This window comes from Equus przewalskii, chromosome 1 (genome assembly GCF_037783145.1).
Source record: "Equus przewalskii isolate Varuska chromosome 1, EquPr2, whole genome shotgun sequence".
Lineage (NCBI taxonomy): Eukaryota > Metazoa > Chordata > Mammalia > Perissodactyla > Equidae > Equus > Equus przewalskii.
This window is the reverse complement of record NC_091831.1, coordinates 133,540,711-133,553,046: the sequence shown is the minus strand read 5'-3', so window position 1 is coordinate 133,553,046 and position 12,336 is coordinate 133,540,711.

The following is a 12,336-nucleotide window of genomic DNA, read 5'->3' as shown; positions in this document are numbered from 1 at the left end:
AGACTTCATTAAGAAAATGAATGGGCAAGCCACAGACAAGGAAAAAAAAATTATTAATAACTATTGCTAACAAAGGATTTGTACCCAGAGTATATAAAGTATTTCTTCAACTCAATAAAAAAGACAAAACAATTTCTTAAACGAGTTAAGGGCTTAAATAGATACTTCAGTAAAGAATATATATGAATGGCCAATAAGCATATCAGGAAAGATCAAATTAAAGACACAATGATGTATCATGTTACAGGCTCTAGCATGGCTAACTCCAAAACAGATTGACAACAGCAAATAACGGCACCTGAAACTTTCATATATTTCTGGTGGAAGTGTAAAATGATACTACTTTGTAAAACCATTTCTTATAAAGTTAAACATACATCTATTATCCAATGATCCTGCAATTCCACTCTCAGTTATTTACCCAAATAAAACAAAAAATATGTCCACAAAAATCCTTAAACACGGGTGTTCATACCATCTTCATTCATCGTAATCCTAACCTGGAAAAAATCCAAATGTCCTTCAACAAGAAAATGGATAAACAATTTGTGGTATATTCTTACAATGAACTATTACTCAGCAATAAAAAATAATATACTATTAATACATGTCACAACTTGGATAAATCTTAAAAACATGCAGAGTAAAAGGAATCAGAAATAAGAGTACATAATGTATGATTTCATTTCTACAGAGTTCAAGAACAGGAAAAAGAAATCATAGCAGTGGTTGCTTCAGAGATGGGTGGGGGGTATCCATTACAAAAGAACTAGAGGAAACTTTCTGGAAATAAAAGTTTTGTATATCTGGATTGGATTAGAGATTACATGGATGTGTATGTTTGTCAAAACTCATCAAACCTCGCACTTAAAAATCTGTGTAGTTCACTATGTATAAATTATACAGGAGCTCTTTAAATATAAACAGCTGATTTCTCATTAGACTCCATAGAGGCCAGAAGGCAGTGGGGTGGCATATTCAAAGCAATAAAAGAAAAGACTGTCAAGCAAGAATTCTACATTCAGCAAAACTATCCTTCAAAATGAAGGAGAAATTAAAACTTTCCCAGATAAACAAAAACTGAGAGTTTGCCACTAGCAGATCTGCCCTACTGAAACACTAAAGGAAATCTCTCAAGGTGAAATAAGAGGACATTAGACAGTAACTAAATCCACATGAAGAAATAAAGAGGCTGGAAAAGGTAACTACAGAGGTAAATATAGAAGGCAGTATATACGTGATTTGGTGGTAAATTTTTTCCCCATGGTCTGTTTTATAAGATCACCGTATAAAGCAGTAATTACAAACCTCTGTTGATGGGCTTATAATGTGTAAAGATGTAATTTGTACAACAATAATAGCACAAAGGAGAGAGGAGGGAATAAAGCTATATAGGAGCTAAGAGTTTTTTATAATATTGAAATTAAGGGGGTATTTATCAAAACTAACTATTATTATAATAACTAATTTTATATATGTATACATAGATATATAAATAGTTTAACTTTATATATGGTTATCGTAAACTATTATTATAAATTAATGAAAATAATAAGGAAAAAGGAAAGATAAGGATTAGAGTAAAAATTAATTAAAAAGGGAATAGAAAATAATAAAGCAAACAAAATGAAAAGTTGGTTCTTTGAAAAGATCAACAAAATTGACATCTTTAGCTACATCAATCACAAAATAAGTGAAAAGATTCAAATTACTAATATCAAGAATGACAGAGGGACCATAACTACTGAACATACAGAAATAAAAACAATTATAAGGGAATACTGTGAAAACTATATACCAAGAAATTAGATGACTTAGAATAAACAAATTCCTGGAAAGATACAAACTGCTGAAACTGACTTAAGAAGAAATGGGAAATCTAAACACACCTATAACAAGTAAGGAGATTAAATTCGTAATCAGAAGACTTCCCACAAAGAAAAATGCAGGACTACATGGCTTCACTGGTGAATTCTGCCTCACTTTTAAAGAAGAATTAACACCAATTCTTCACAAACTCTTCTTAAAAATAAAAAAGAGAATACTTCTCAATTTATTCTATCAGGCCAGTGTTATCCTGATACCAAAATCGAGCAGAGATATTACAGGAAAAGAAAGATACAGACTAAAATCCCTCATGAATATAAATGCAAAAATCCTCAACAAAATACTAGCAAACTGAACCAAGCAAAATATAAAAAGAATTGTACACGTTGACTAACTGGGATCATTCCAGGAGTGTAAGATTAGTTCAATGTGTGAAAGACAATCAATGTAATAAACCATAATAGAATAAAGGACAAAAATCACATGCTCATCTTAATAGAAGTAGGAAAGTCATTTACCAAAGATCCAAAGCACTTTTATGATAAACACACTCAACAAATTAGTAATAGAAAGGAACTTCTTTAGCCTTATAAGGGTCTACAAAAAAAATGCACAGCAACATCATACTCAATGGTGAAAGACTGAAATCGGGAACAAGACAAGAATGTCCCCTTAGGTACTTCTATTGACCATGTTACTGAAGGTCATAGCCAAGCAATTAGGCAAGAAAAAGAAATGAGAGACATTCAGATTGGAAAAGAAGAAGTAAAACTTCCTCTTTTTCCAGGTTTCATGATCTTGTCTGTAGACAATCCTAAGGATTCCACAAAATAATACTATTGCCTATAATAAATGAGTTCAACAAGCTTGCAGAATATAAGATCAAAAAACAAAAAATCAATTTTATTTCTACACACAATCATCTGACAAAGATCTGAAACACTTTTATGATAAAAACACTCAGCAAATCATAATAGGAAGGAACTTTAACCTTATAAGGGTCTACAAAAAACCATCTGAAGGGTCTAGCAACAAACCATCTGAAAATGAAATTACAAAAACAATTCCATTTACAATAGTATCAAAAAGAATAAAATTTATAAATATATTTAACAAAAGAAGTTCAGGCCTTATACACTGAAAACTACAAAACATTATTGTGGGGAGTATGACTACAGAAGAGAGGATGTGCAAGAGAGCAGCGTGAGGAGAACATGGCCGGCCATTGTTGGCTTTGAAGATGGAGGAGCATGTCATGAGCCAAGGAATGAGGGTGGCCTCTAGAAGTTGGAAAAGACAAGAAAATAGATTCTCCCCAGGAGCATCCTGGGAGGAACACAACCCTGCCGACATTTTTTTTTTTTTAAGGAAGATTAGCCCTGAGCTAACATCTGCTGCCAATCCTCCTCTTTTTGCTGAGGAAGACTGGCCCTGAGCTAACATCTGTGCTCATCTTCCTCTATTTTATATGTGGGATGCCTACCACAGCATGGCTTGCCAAGCGGTGCCATGTCCACACCCGGGATCTGAACCATCGAACCCCTGGCCGCCGAACCAGAACATGTACACTTAACCACTGTGCCACCGGGCTGGCCCCCTGCCAACATTTTGATTGTGGTGAATCCTTGTGGGAGTTCTCACCTACAGAGCTCTAAGATAATAAAATTTTGTTGTTTTAAGCCACTAGATTGGTGCCAATTTGTTACAGAAGCCATAGAAAACTAATACAGATGGTAACACTCCCAATCTTGAAAAAAAACAAAGTTGGAGGACACACTTCCTGACTTTACATCTTAGTACAAAGCTGGAGTAATCTAGACAGTGTGGATAAGGATAGACTTATAACAATGGGGTAGAATTGGGAGTCTAGAAATAAACCTTCACATTTATGGTCAAATGATTTTCAACAAGGGTGCCAAGACAATTCCACGGGAAAAGAAGGGTCTTTTCAACAAATGGTGCTGGGACAACTGGAGATCCACATGCAAAAGAATGAATGTGGATCCATACCTTGCAACACATAGAAAAATGAATTTATAGTGGATCAAAAATTCTAAATGTAAGAGCTAAAACTATAAAACTTTTAAAGAAAACGTGAGCATAAATCTTGATGACCTTGGATTAGATAATAGTTTACACCAGGTGCATAAGCTACAAAAGAAAAAATAGATAACTGGACTTCATCAAAATTAACTACTGTGCTTCAGAGGACATGATCAAGGAAGTGAAAAGACAATCTACAGAACGGGTGAAAACGTTTGCGATCATATATCCGACAAAGAACTTGTATCCATAATGTATAAAGAACTATTACAGCCCAACAATAAAAGGACAAATAACCCAATTTAAAAATGGGCAAAGGATTTAAACAGACATTCCTCCAAAGAAAATATATAAATGGCCAATAAGTACATAGAAAGGTGCTCAAAATAATTAGTCATTAGGTGATGCAACTCAAAACCACAATGAGTGGCTGGCCCCATGCCCAAGTGGTTAAGTTCACGAGCTCTGCTTCAGCGGCCCAGGGTTTGGCTGGTTTGGATCCTGGGCGCGAACACAGCACTGCTCATCAGGCCATGCTGAGGCGGTGTCCCACATAGCACAACCAGAGGCACTCACAACTAGAATATACAACTATGTACTGGGGGGCTTTCGGGAGAAAAAGAAGGGAAAAAAAAGAAAGATTGGCAATAGATGTTAGCTCAGGTGCCAATCTTTAAAAAAATAATCTCTACTCCATTAAAAAAAACACAATGAGATACTGCTTCCCACCCACGTGGACGGCCATAATGAAAGAGATGGAAAATAGCAAGTGTTAGTGAAGATGTACAGAACTTAGATCCTTCATATATTGCTAGTGGGAATATAAAGTGATGCGCCTTCTTTGGAAAACAGTCCTCAATAATTAAACTGAGTGACCATATGACCTAGAACTTCCACTCCTGGGTCTGTACTCAAGAGAATTGATAATGTATGTCCACAAAAAAACCTGTACGTGAATGTTCACAGCAGCATTATTCATAATAGCCAAAGGGCAGCCCAAATGTCCATCATCTGATGAATGGATAAATAAAATATATCTCCATACAATGGAATATTATTCAGCGATAAAAAGGAATGAAGTAGTGATACATGCTACAACACGGTTGAACCTTGAAAACAATTTGCTAACTGGGAGAAACCAGATATAAAAGGCCACATACAGTATGATTCCATTTATATGAAATGTAGAAAAGGCAAATCTATAGAGACAGGAAGTCGATTTTCAGCCCACGGGTGACGGGGGATGGGCAGAGAGGAGACGAGGAGTGACTGCTAATAGTTCCCGGGTTTCTTGTGGAGGGGCTGAAAACGTTCTGGAATTAGATGCACAACTCTGTGAATAATCTAAAAACCACTGAATTTTGCACCTTAAACGAGTGAATTTTATGGTATGTGAATCATGTCTCAATTTTAAAAAATGTCATGACCATTTGAAGAACAATCTGGAAGCACTTAGTGATACTAAATATGTATATCCCTGTGACTCAGCAGTCTCACTCCTGTCTCTAGACTCTAATAATCAGATCCTTAGGGACATACGCATGGGGATGTTTATTGTGTTGTTTTCAACAGCAGGGTGTTAGAAACAACCTAAAAGTCCTTCACTGGGGAAATAGATAAATAAAATGTGGGGGATATGTACACCACGCAGCAGTTAGCAGTAATAAGCCAGATGGACACCCCACACTATAAATAGATTACAGAAACAGTGTTGAGTTAAAAAATAAAAAGTAAGAAACAACAAGACCTATTGCAAGTACCATTTACGTAAATTGAAAAGACGTAAATACCATATATTCTTCCGTGATGCATGCAAATGCAAGAATTTAGCATCTTAGAATAGCTACTAGTGGTGGGAGGGGGGACTGAAAGTAAAGACTCAGGATGAAGAGGGAAAATAATAAAACGAAATAGAAGCAAAACCAAGGACATGCAAATGTTGATGTGTGCCACGACCGAGAAGTATAAATAAACTTAACTCTCTGCCCTTGAGGTTCAAAGAAAGAGAAGGAGGAAGACAAGAAAGAAGCAATGGTTGGGGGAGGGAACGAGGAAAGGAGAGAAGGGCAGAGAGAAGCTAGCTTAGATGTACTCCAAAATTTTAGCGGAAATTGTCTCCAGAAGATGGTATTGTGGTGGGGTTTATTTCTCCATCTCTTTCAAAAGAACTTTTTTTGATTTATTTTTTAGTTTTAAAAGATTAAAAAATGGCAAGTCCTAGATGCCTTTTGAGTGACATTTAAGGGCACCTTGGTGATGCAGACAGCCAGAGAATTATAACCAGTTTCATTCCCTTGGGTCATTAAAGTGGATTAAAAATGACTGCCCTGTAAAGTATAACCCATCACTGTCTCTCTCCATTCTTATCAGATCTGTTCTAGCCTTAAATTGACATTTCGAGTACTCAGAGAGTCACCAGTGACCTGGATCCCACTCAGCTACAGTCAAATATTGTCCTCCTGCTGAGAGAAAGGCATGTGTTAGGTTTCTGACTGGCCTTACAATAAGGTCATCTCTCAAAAGACTCAGAAATCAGTAAGAGAAAAGCTCTCCAGTATTTAATTCGGGCCCTGCTGGAAGAACTGGGTGGGATGAGCAAGTGTCAGGGATCTTTGAAATTCTCTTGGAGGACACCTTAGTACCTCACTTGGCTCTCTACTGGGGCAGCACAGTAACACCCACCCCTGGGGCCATCTAACGCTGCTTATAGATACAACTCAGACCCAAGATCTGGTACCACCAGTTTCAGAGGGAGGACATAAGGGACCCTGGATTTGGTACTTTGGGTAGCTCACTATGTCAGCCTTGTGCCTGGTTCTGTGATTTGGTATCCAGGTCTTTGCTACTATAATTCTATTTCATTTCCCTTCCTGGTGACCTAGTTCCCCCATGACTAGGATGCTCTCCTGTTCTCCAAGTCCTGCTCCTTAACCCTAGGTCCCATGACCTTTTAATGTTGCCTAGTTTTCTATCCCATCCTGACAAAGCTAAATGACCTCTAGGTCTGTCCCAACCCAGTGCTGGTAATGACAGACCCACGCAAAATATGGCAGGAACAAAAGAGTGGCCCCAATGGGTCTGTCTGGTGGCGGTTGGAGCCCCAGATGAGTTGAGTCATGAGAAACATGCTAGGGTCACAAAAGCTGTGAGTTGGGCGTGGGGGTGGGGATACATTTTAATCAACGTTTTGAGCAGAAAGAATAAAAAAATGGATGGGCCCACAGCTTTGGGCAGATGGTTAATGTTAACAGATGGCAGATAGAAAACAGCACTATTTTTATTTTTGCTACATTCTTCAACACAGTGCCATAGGACCAGGGATAGGCATGTGTTATTCAAATTTTCAGAAAAGTGAAAAGAAAGAGGTCAATTTTAGAAACTACAGACTGAGTAACAATTTATCAGTAAAATAATAAAACAGTAACAATAATGAAACCCAACGTGTATTGAGTTATTCCATGCCGGGCGGGGTGCTAAGTGCTTTCCATACATTATCTCATGTTAATCATCCATCAAACCCATGAAGAAAGTATTATTATCCTCATTTTACAGATGAGGAAACTGAGACTCAGAGAAGTTAAGTAACTTGCCTTAGTTCACAATAAAAATAGCCAGGATTTCAACCCAAGTGTGTTTGAGAACCAAACTTGTGCTCCTCAAATTCTAAAACAGGGCTGGCCCTGTGGCCAGGTGGTTAAGTTCATGCACTCAGCTTCTGCAGCCCAGGGTTTTGCTGGTTCGAATCCTGGGGGAGGACATGGCACCACTCATCAGGCTGTGCTGAGGCGGCATCCCACAGGCCACAACTAGAAGGACCCACAACTAAAAATACACAACTATGTACCGGGGGCTTTGGGGAGAAAAAGGAAAAATAAAATCTTTCAAAAAACAAATTCTAAAACAAATGTTTGTGATTGTGTAGGAAATCAAGTGGTGTTCAGTAGGAGCCTACACGAGTTGATTAACAGCCAGTCATGTCAGACTAGATTTAAACGACTTTATTGGAAAATTTTACCTAGAAAGTCAGGGAAAGGCTAGAGACCAAATATCCCTTGACCTCAACAAAACAAATTCTGTGCAATGTCACTGGGAATCAAGAGAAGAAAAGCAGCTCGGCGGACAACAGATTAAACAGACTTAGAGCTGGAATGATCGTTTCCGAAAAGCGCTGCTCCATCAGTGGAACAAACCCCTGCTCATCAGGAGGTCTTTAGAGCCCTGCCAAAGGACTCTGAATTTGCCCAGTTCTGTTGAGCCATTTGATCAATGATCTAAACAAAAATTTATGGCATGCTTGTCAACTTGCAAAGGACACGAGGGATAATTATTATATTAGATGACAGGACTAAAATTTTTTCTAAAAATCTCATCCAGCTGGAATGATGTCACAAAAGACAAGATGAAAATGATCAAGAAAAAAATATAGGATCCTTTGTTTAGGTCCATAACACCATTTAGGAAGACAGTGGGGAGACACAGCTAAACAACCGTCTGTGACAAATGCCAGGGACTTGCAGTTGGCTACACATTCAGTTCAATCGGATGGTGTAATTGCTAAACGTAAATTAAATCCAGAACAGTGTTAATAGTGTGAGGATAAACAGAGACATTATTCCTTTGATCCTCAGCATTAGACATACCAATTTTGTTTCTGGGAATATTTTTTGAGTGGGTTGTTTCAAGTTATCTATTGCTGTATAACAAACCACTCATACTTAGCAGCTTAAAAACGATTTATTCTTGACTCTCATGAATCTGTGTGTTGATTGGGCTCAGCTGTGTGGTTCTTCTGTTGGTTTTACTTGGAATCTCTGTTGAAGTTGTAGTCGGTTGACAGGTGGGACTGGAGGAGTCTGCAGGCCCCGGGGCAGGAACATCCAAGATGGCTTCTTCATGCACGGAGCTGACGCCTCAGTTCTTCTCCATGTGACATCTCAGCCCTCGAGGTCTTCCCTCTCCAGAAGGGTAGCTAATCTTCTTACATGTGGCTAGCTTCCAAGAGCACGAAGATACAAGTTGCCAGCCTTTCTTAAGGATTAGGACCAAAACTGGCACAGTCACTTCTGCCCATTCTATGTAGGTCAAAGGACAGCCAAAACTCAGGATGAGAGGGACTACACAAGGACCTGAATACCAGAGGCCATCTTTGGAGTCCATCAGATGAGGGCAACAAGGTTTATAATGAAACTTACTCTAAAATTCTTGTATAATGTGAAAGACTTAAATAAATTTGGAGATCTTAGCATGGACACAACGTTTTATAGGTTCACAAGAGCTGCTTTCAAATTCTCAGAGGCCTGCGTAGAGAAGAGGGCTTAGATATATCCTATCTAGCTCCAGGGAACAAAATTAGGACTAGAAGTAGGTTTCAATCAGCTGTTAAGTACCCAGTTGTGGGAGTAGGCAGAGAAGTTCTGTCTGAACAGGAAGTCATACTAAGGCCTCTAAGGCCCATTTCAGCTCTCGAAATCTAAGCTTCTGATTACATTTCTCTTCCTGTTAATTATTTCTTGGTGTATTAGCCCCATCTCCGCAGCCAGATTTTAAATTGGAGAAGCTGGATGAAGGAATAAAAAGATTTCTGGACTAGCTTCTGGTCTTAGTTCTGCCAACAGGCAGCTGCTGTGTGACTTTGGGCAAGTCAGTTAATGCCCTGGGCCTCAATTTCTTCATCAGGAAAAGTAGGGGGTTGGATTCTAACCTCCCTCCCAGTGCAAAGTGAGGATAGTAAACGGCAACTTTAATAGGGTTATCTTAAGGATAAAATAGAAATAAGGTCCTTAAGGGATCTTTCCTTCCTTTGGAGGAAGAGCTGATTGGGAAACAACAGCCTGTTGTCTGTGCTTAATAAACATTAGCTCTCATTATTTCCATGATTAGTATTATTTTAGTTTTCCCAGTCTACGATTTCCGTGTATATGACAGAACCTTGTTACTTTAGACCATCACTTATTTTGCTCAGCTCAGTGGTGATCAGAAGGTGATTCGTAATCATTTCTAGTTTAAGTCTGCTCCCCAGGTAACCAGGAGCCCTCCATGATCTCATCCGGGGCAAGCCCTCCTTAAATAATTGAGTTAAACCTGAAATGGCATGGGCAGCAACTGTGTTCTGGTGCTCCGTGCCCAGCAGAGGGAGCCAAAGAGAAGGAGCACATGCTTTCTCAGATTAGGCACCAAACACAGAGCCAGGTGACAGGTCAGAGGCCTTTAGAGCTCTCCTCATTCACCCCGCCTCACCCTCATTTTAATGATTGTGAAACTGAGGCCAAGAGAGGAAAGGGGATTTCCCAAGGTTACCAACAAATAACTGGTAAGGCCTCAGAAAAACAAGCCTGTGCTCTCAATCCTGACTGGTGGGGCTTTGACCCAGGGTCCTTTTTATTCTACCATGTTGCTTTCTTGCTCTTCAAGGAAACGAGCTGCAGGCATGTGCAGCCCCACCATTCTCTTTTCCTCAGTTAATCTGACAGCGTCATCTTGTCATCTTTGGATTTGAGTCCTGGCTCTGCTGCTTACTAACCACGGGCCCACGGGCAAGTTACACGGCCTTTCCAAGATTCAGACTCCTATCTTCAAAGTGGTTATAACAATTACACTTATTTCAAAGGGTTGTTGGGAGGAGGAAATAAAATAATGTAATATAAAATGCCTTGTAGGGCATTTTGTGCCTTGAATGCGCAAGGTGCGTTAATAGATATAACTACCTATTTTTTCAAAAGAAATTATTTTTATCTAAATGAATTGAAACTGGATAATGTAGGTTTCAAATTAAGATGCTTCCAGGAGCCAGCCATTTAAATAAAGCTGTCTGGGACTTCTAGGGATTGTGGCAAACCTCGGAGTTCATGGCCGTGGGAGACAATCGACATTTACCAGGAGGAAATTCAAGCCCAGTGTAGCCAGAACTTCTAATATGTCACGAGAAGTTGCAATTCTGGGTTTTTATGTGCAAATTTCTGATTTTTAAAAAATGCTGTACAAACCAAATAAAATCCAGGCCAACTTGTTATGCCTGCCTTTAAAGCTAATTTTAGAGCTCCATATGCAGACACACAACTTACTAGAATTGAGACATTCAACCCAACAAATTCAGGGAAGAAATTATGTCTCTCGTTTGGAGGAAATGTGCCAATGCGAAAAACCCACAGGATTGCTTTTCTAAGGACTTTACTCAACAAACACATCGAACCCCCCAGGATGATTTGGCAATCTCTAGAATATCCTCCAACTTTCCTTGATGACTTTAGATTCGCTGCCCACTCCACGCCTGATGCCGTTTAAGTTGTCACAGTCTTCCAGCCTGACTATAAATTATACATTCCACACTGATGTATTTTTTCCTTACAAGGTAGAAAATAACATTTCACAACTTTATATATAACGTTCATTTTTATTTAACAGCTACCTTCATTAGATATTCATTGAAAAGAGGTTTATTGTAAGCAACAGCTAGGTGAGGGGAAAGAGGTTGAGTGTCTAGAATTTTTTATATCAAACTTCCAATATACTTAAAAATAAAAATCATTTTTTCCAGTCAACAAAGAAAAATAAACTGTAGGCATATCAGAATAGAACAGAGAAAATGTAATGTTAATTGAAAATGTAAAAACGAAGGGAGGTTAACTAGCAGAATACTTCAATCCTAACTTCTTAAAGGTCCTTAAGGGATCTTTCCTTCCTTTGGAGGAAGAGCTGATTGGGAAACATGTTTATTTTTCATTGTTTCACTACCTTGCAAACTCAGCCTGGTGGTTTCATTTAGAGGCTGGTGTATTTCAGGCTACCGCCTTGGAGATGGGGAGAAGTGACTGCCCTGAGTGTAGCCTATTGGTTAAAACTGAGGTTTCCAATTAGCATGGCCAAGATATGATAATGTTGACTTGGTTATGTTATGATTTGTTTCAATAATGCAAAGAAGCTCTTTAAAAATCAGCCCAAGATTATGAAAAAACGTGGCAGCCAGATCAGTGAGAGGGGCACCAAGCTAATGAAACGAGAAGACAGTGAGGCCCTGGTAGTTGTGATGGCGACTGAGTGAGAGGGGCTGTGAGCGAGCCGGGCGTCCTGCCATCCAGATGCTCTGGTCTAATGAGCAGGAGAAACCATGGCCCTGGAGAGAGACTGGGGACAATGTCAAGACCTCCTATGTGCCCTGCCCTCCTCCAGTCATTTTGATTTGGAAAAGCCAGTGCGGTACTAAAAGAGATTAAAAAGAATTTTACATGCCAAAAAAGTGAGGTTAATTTTCCTGAGAGGCCGCAGGGAGTAGTGGAAATAGCGCCCGAGGCCAAGCTCTCTTGCTTGCTAAGGCTGTGGCCTCGGGGAAGCTCGTTAACTTTTTTGGGTTTTAATTTCACAATTTACAAAATGAAAGATTTAGAAGATAGAAATCCCAGGACTCTGCCAGGTCTTATGTTATAGAGTCAGGCATTTTCCCCCAACGTTTTATTTTGAAAATTTTCACGT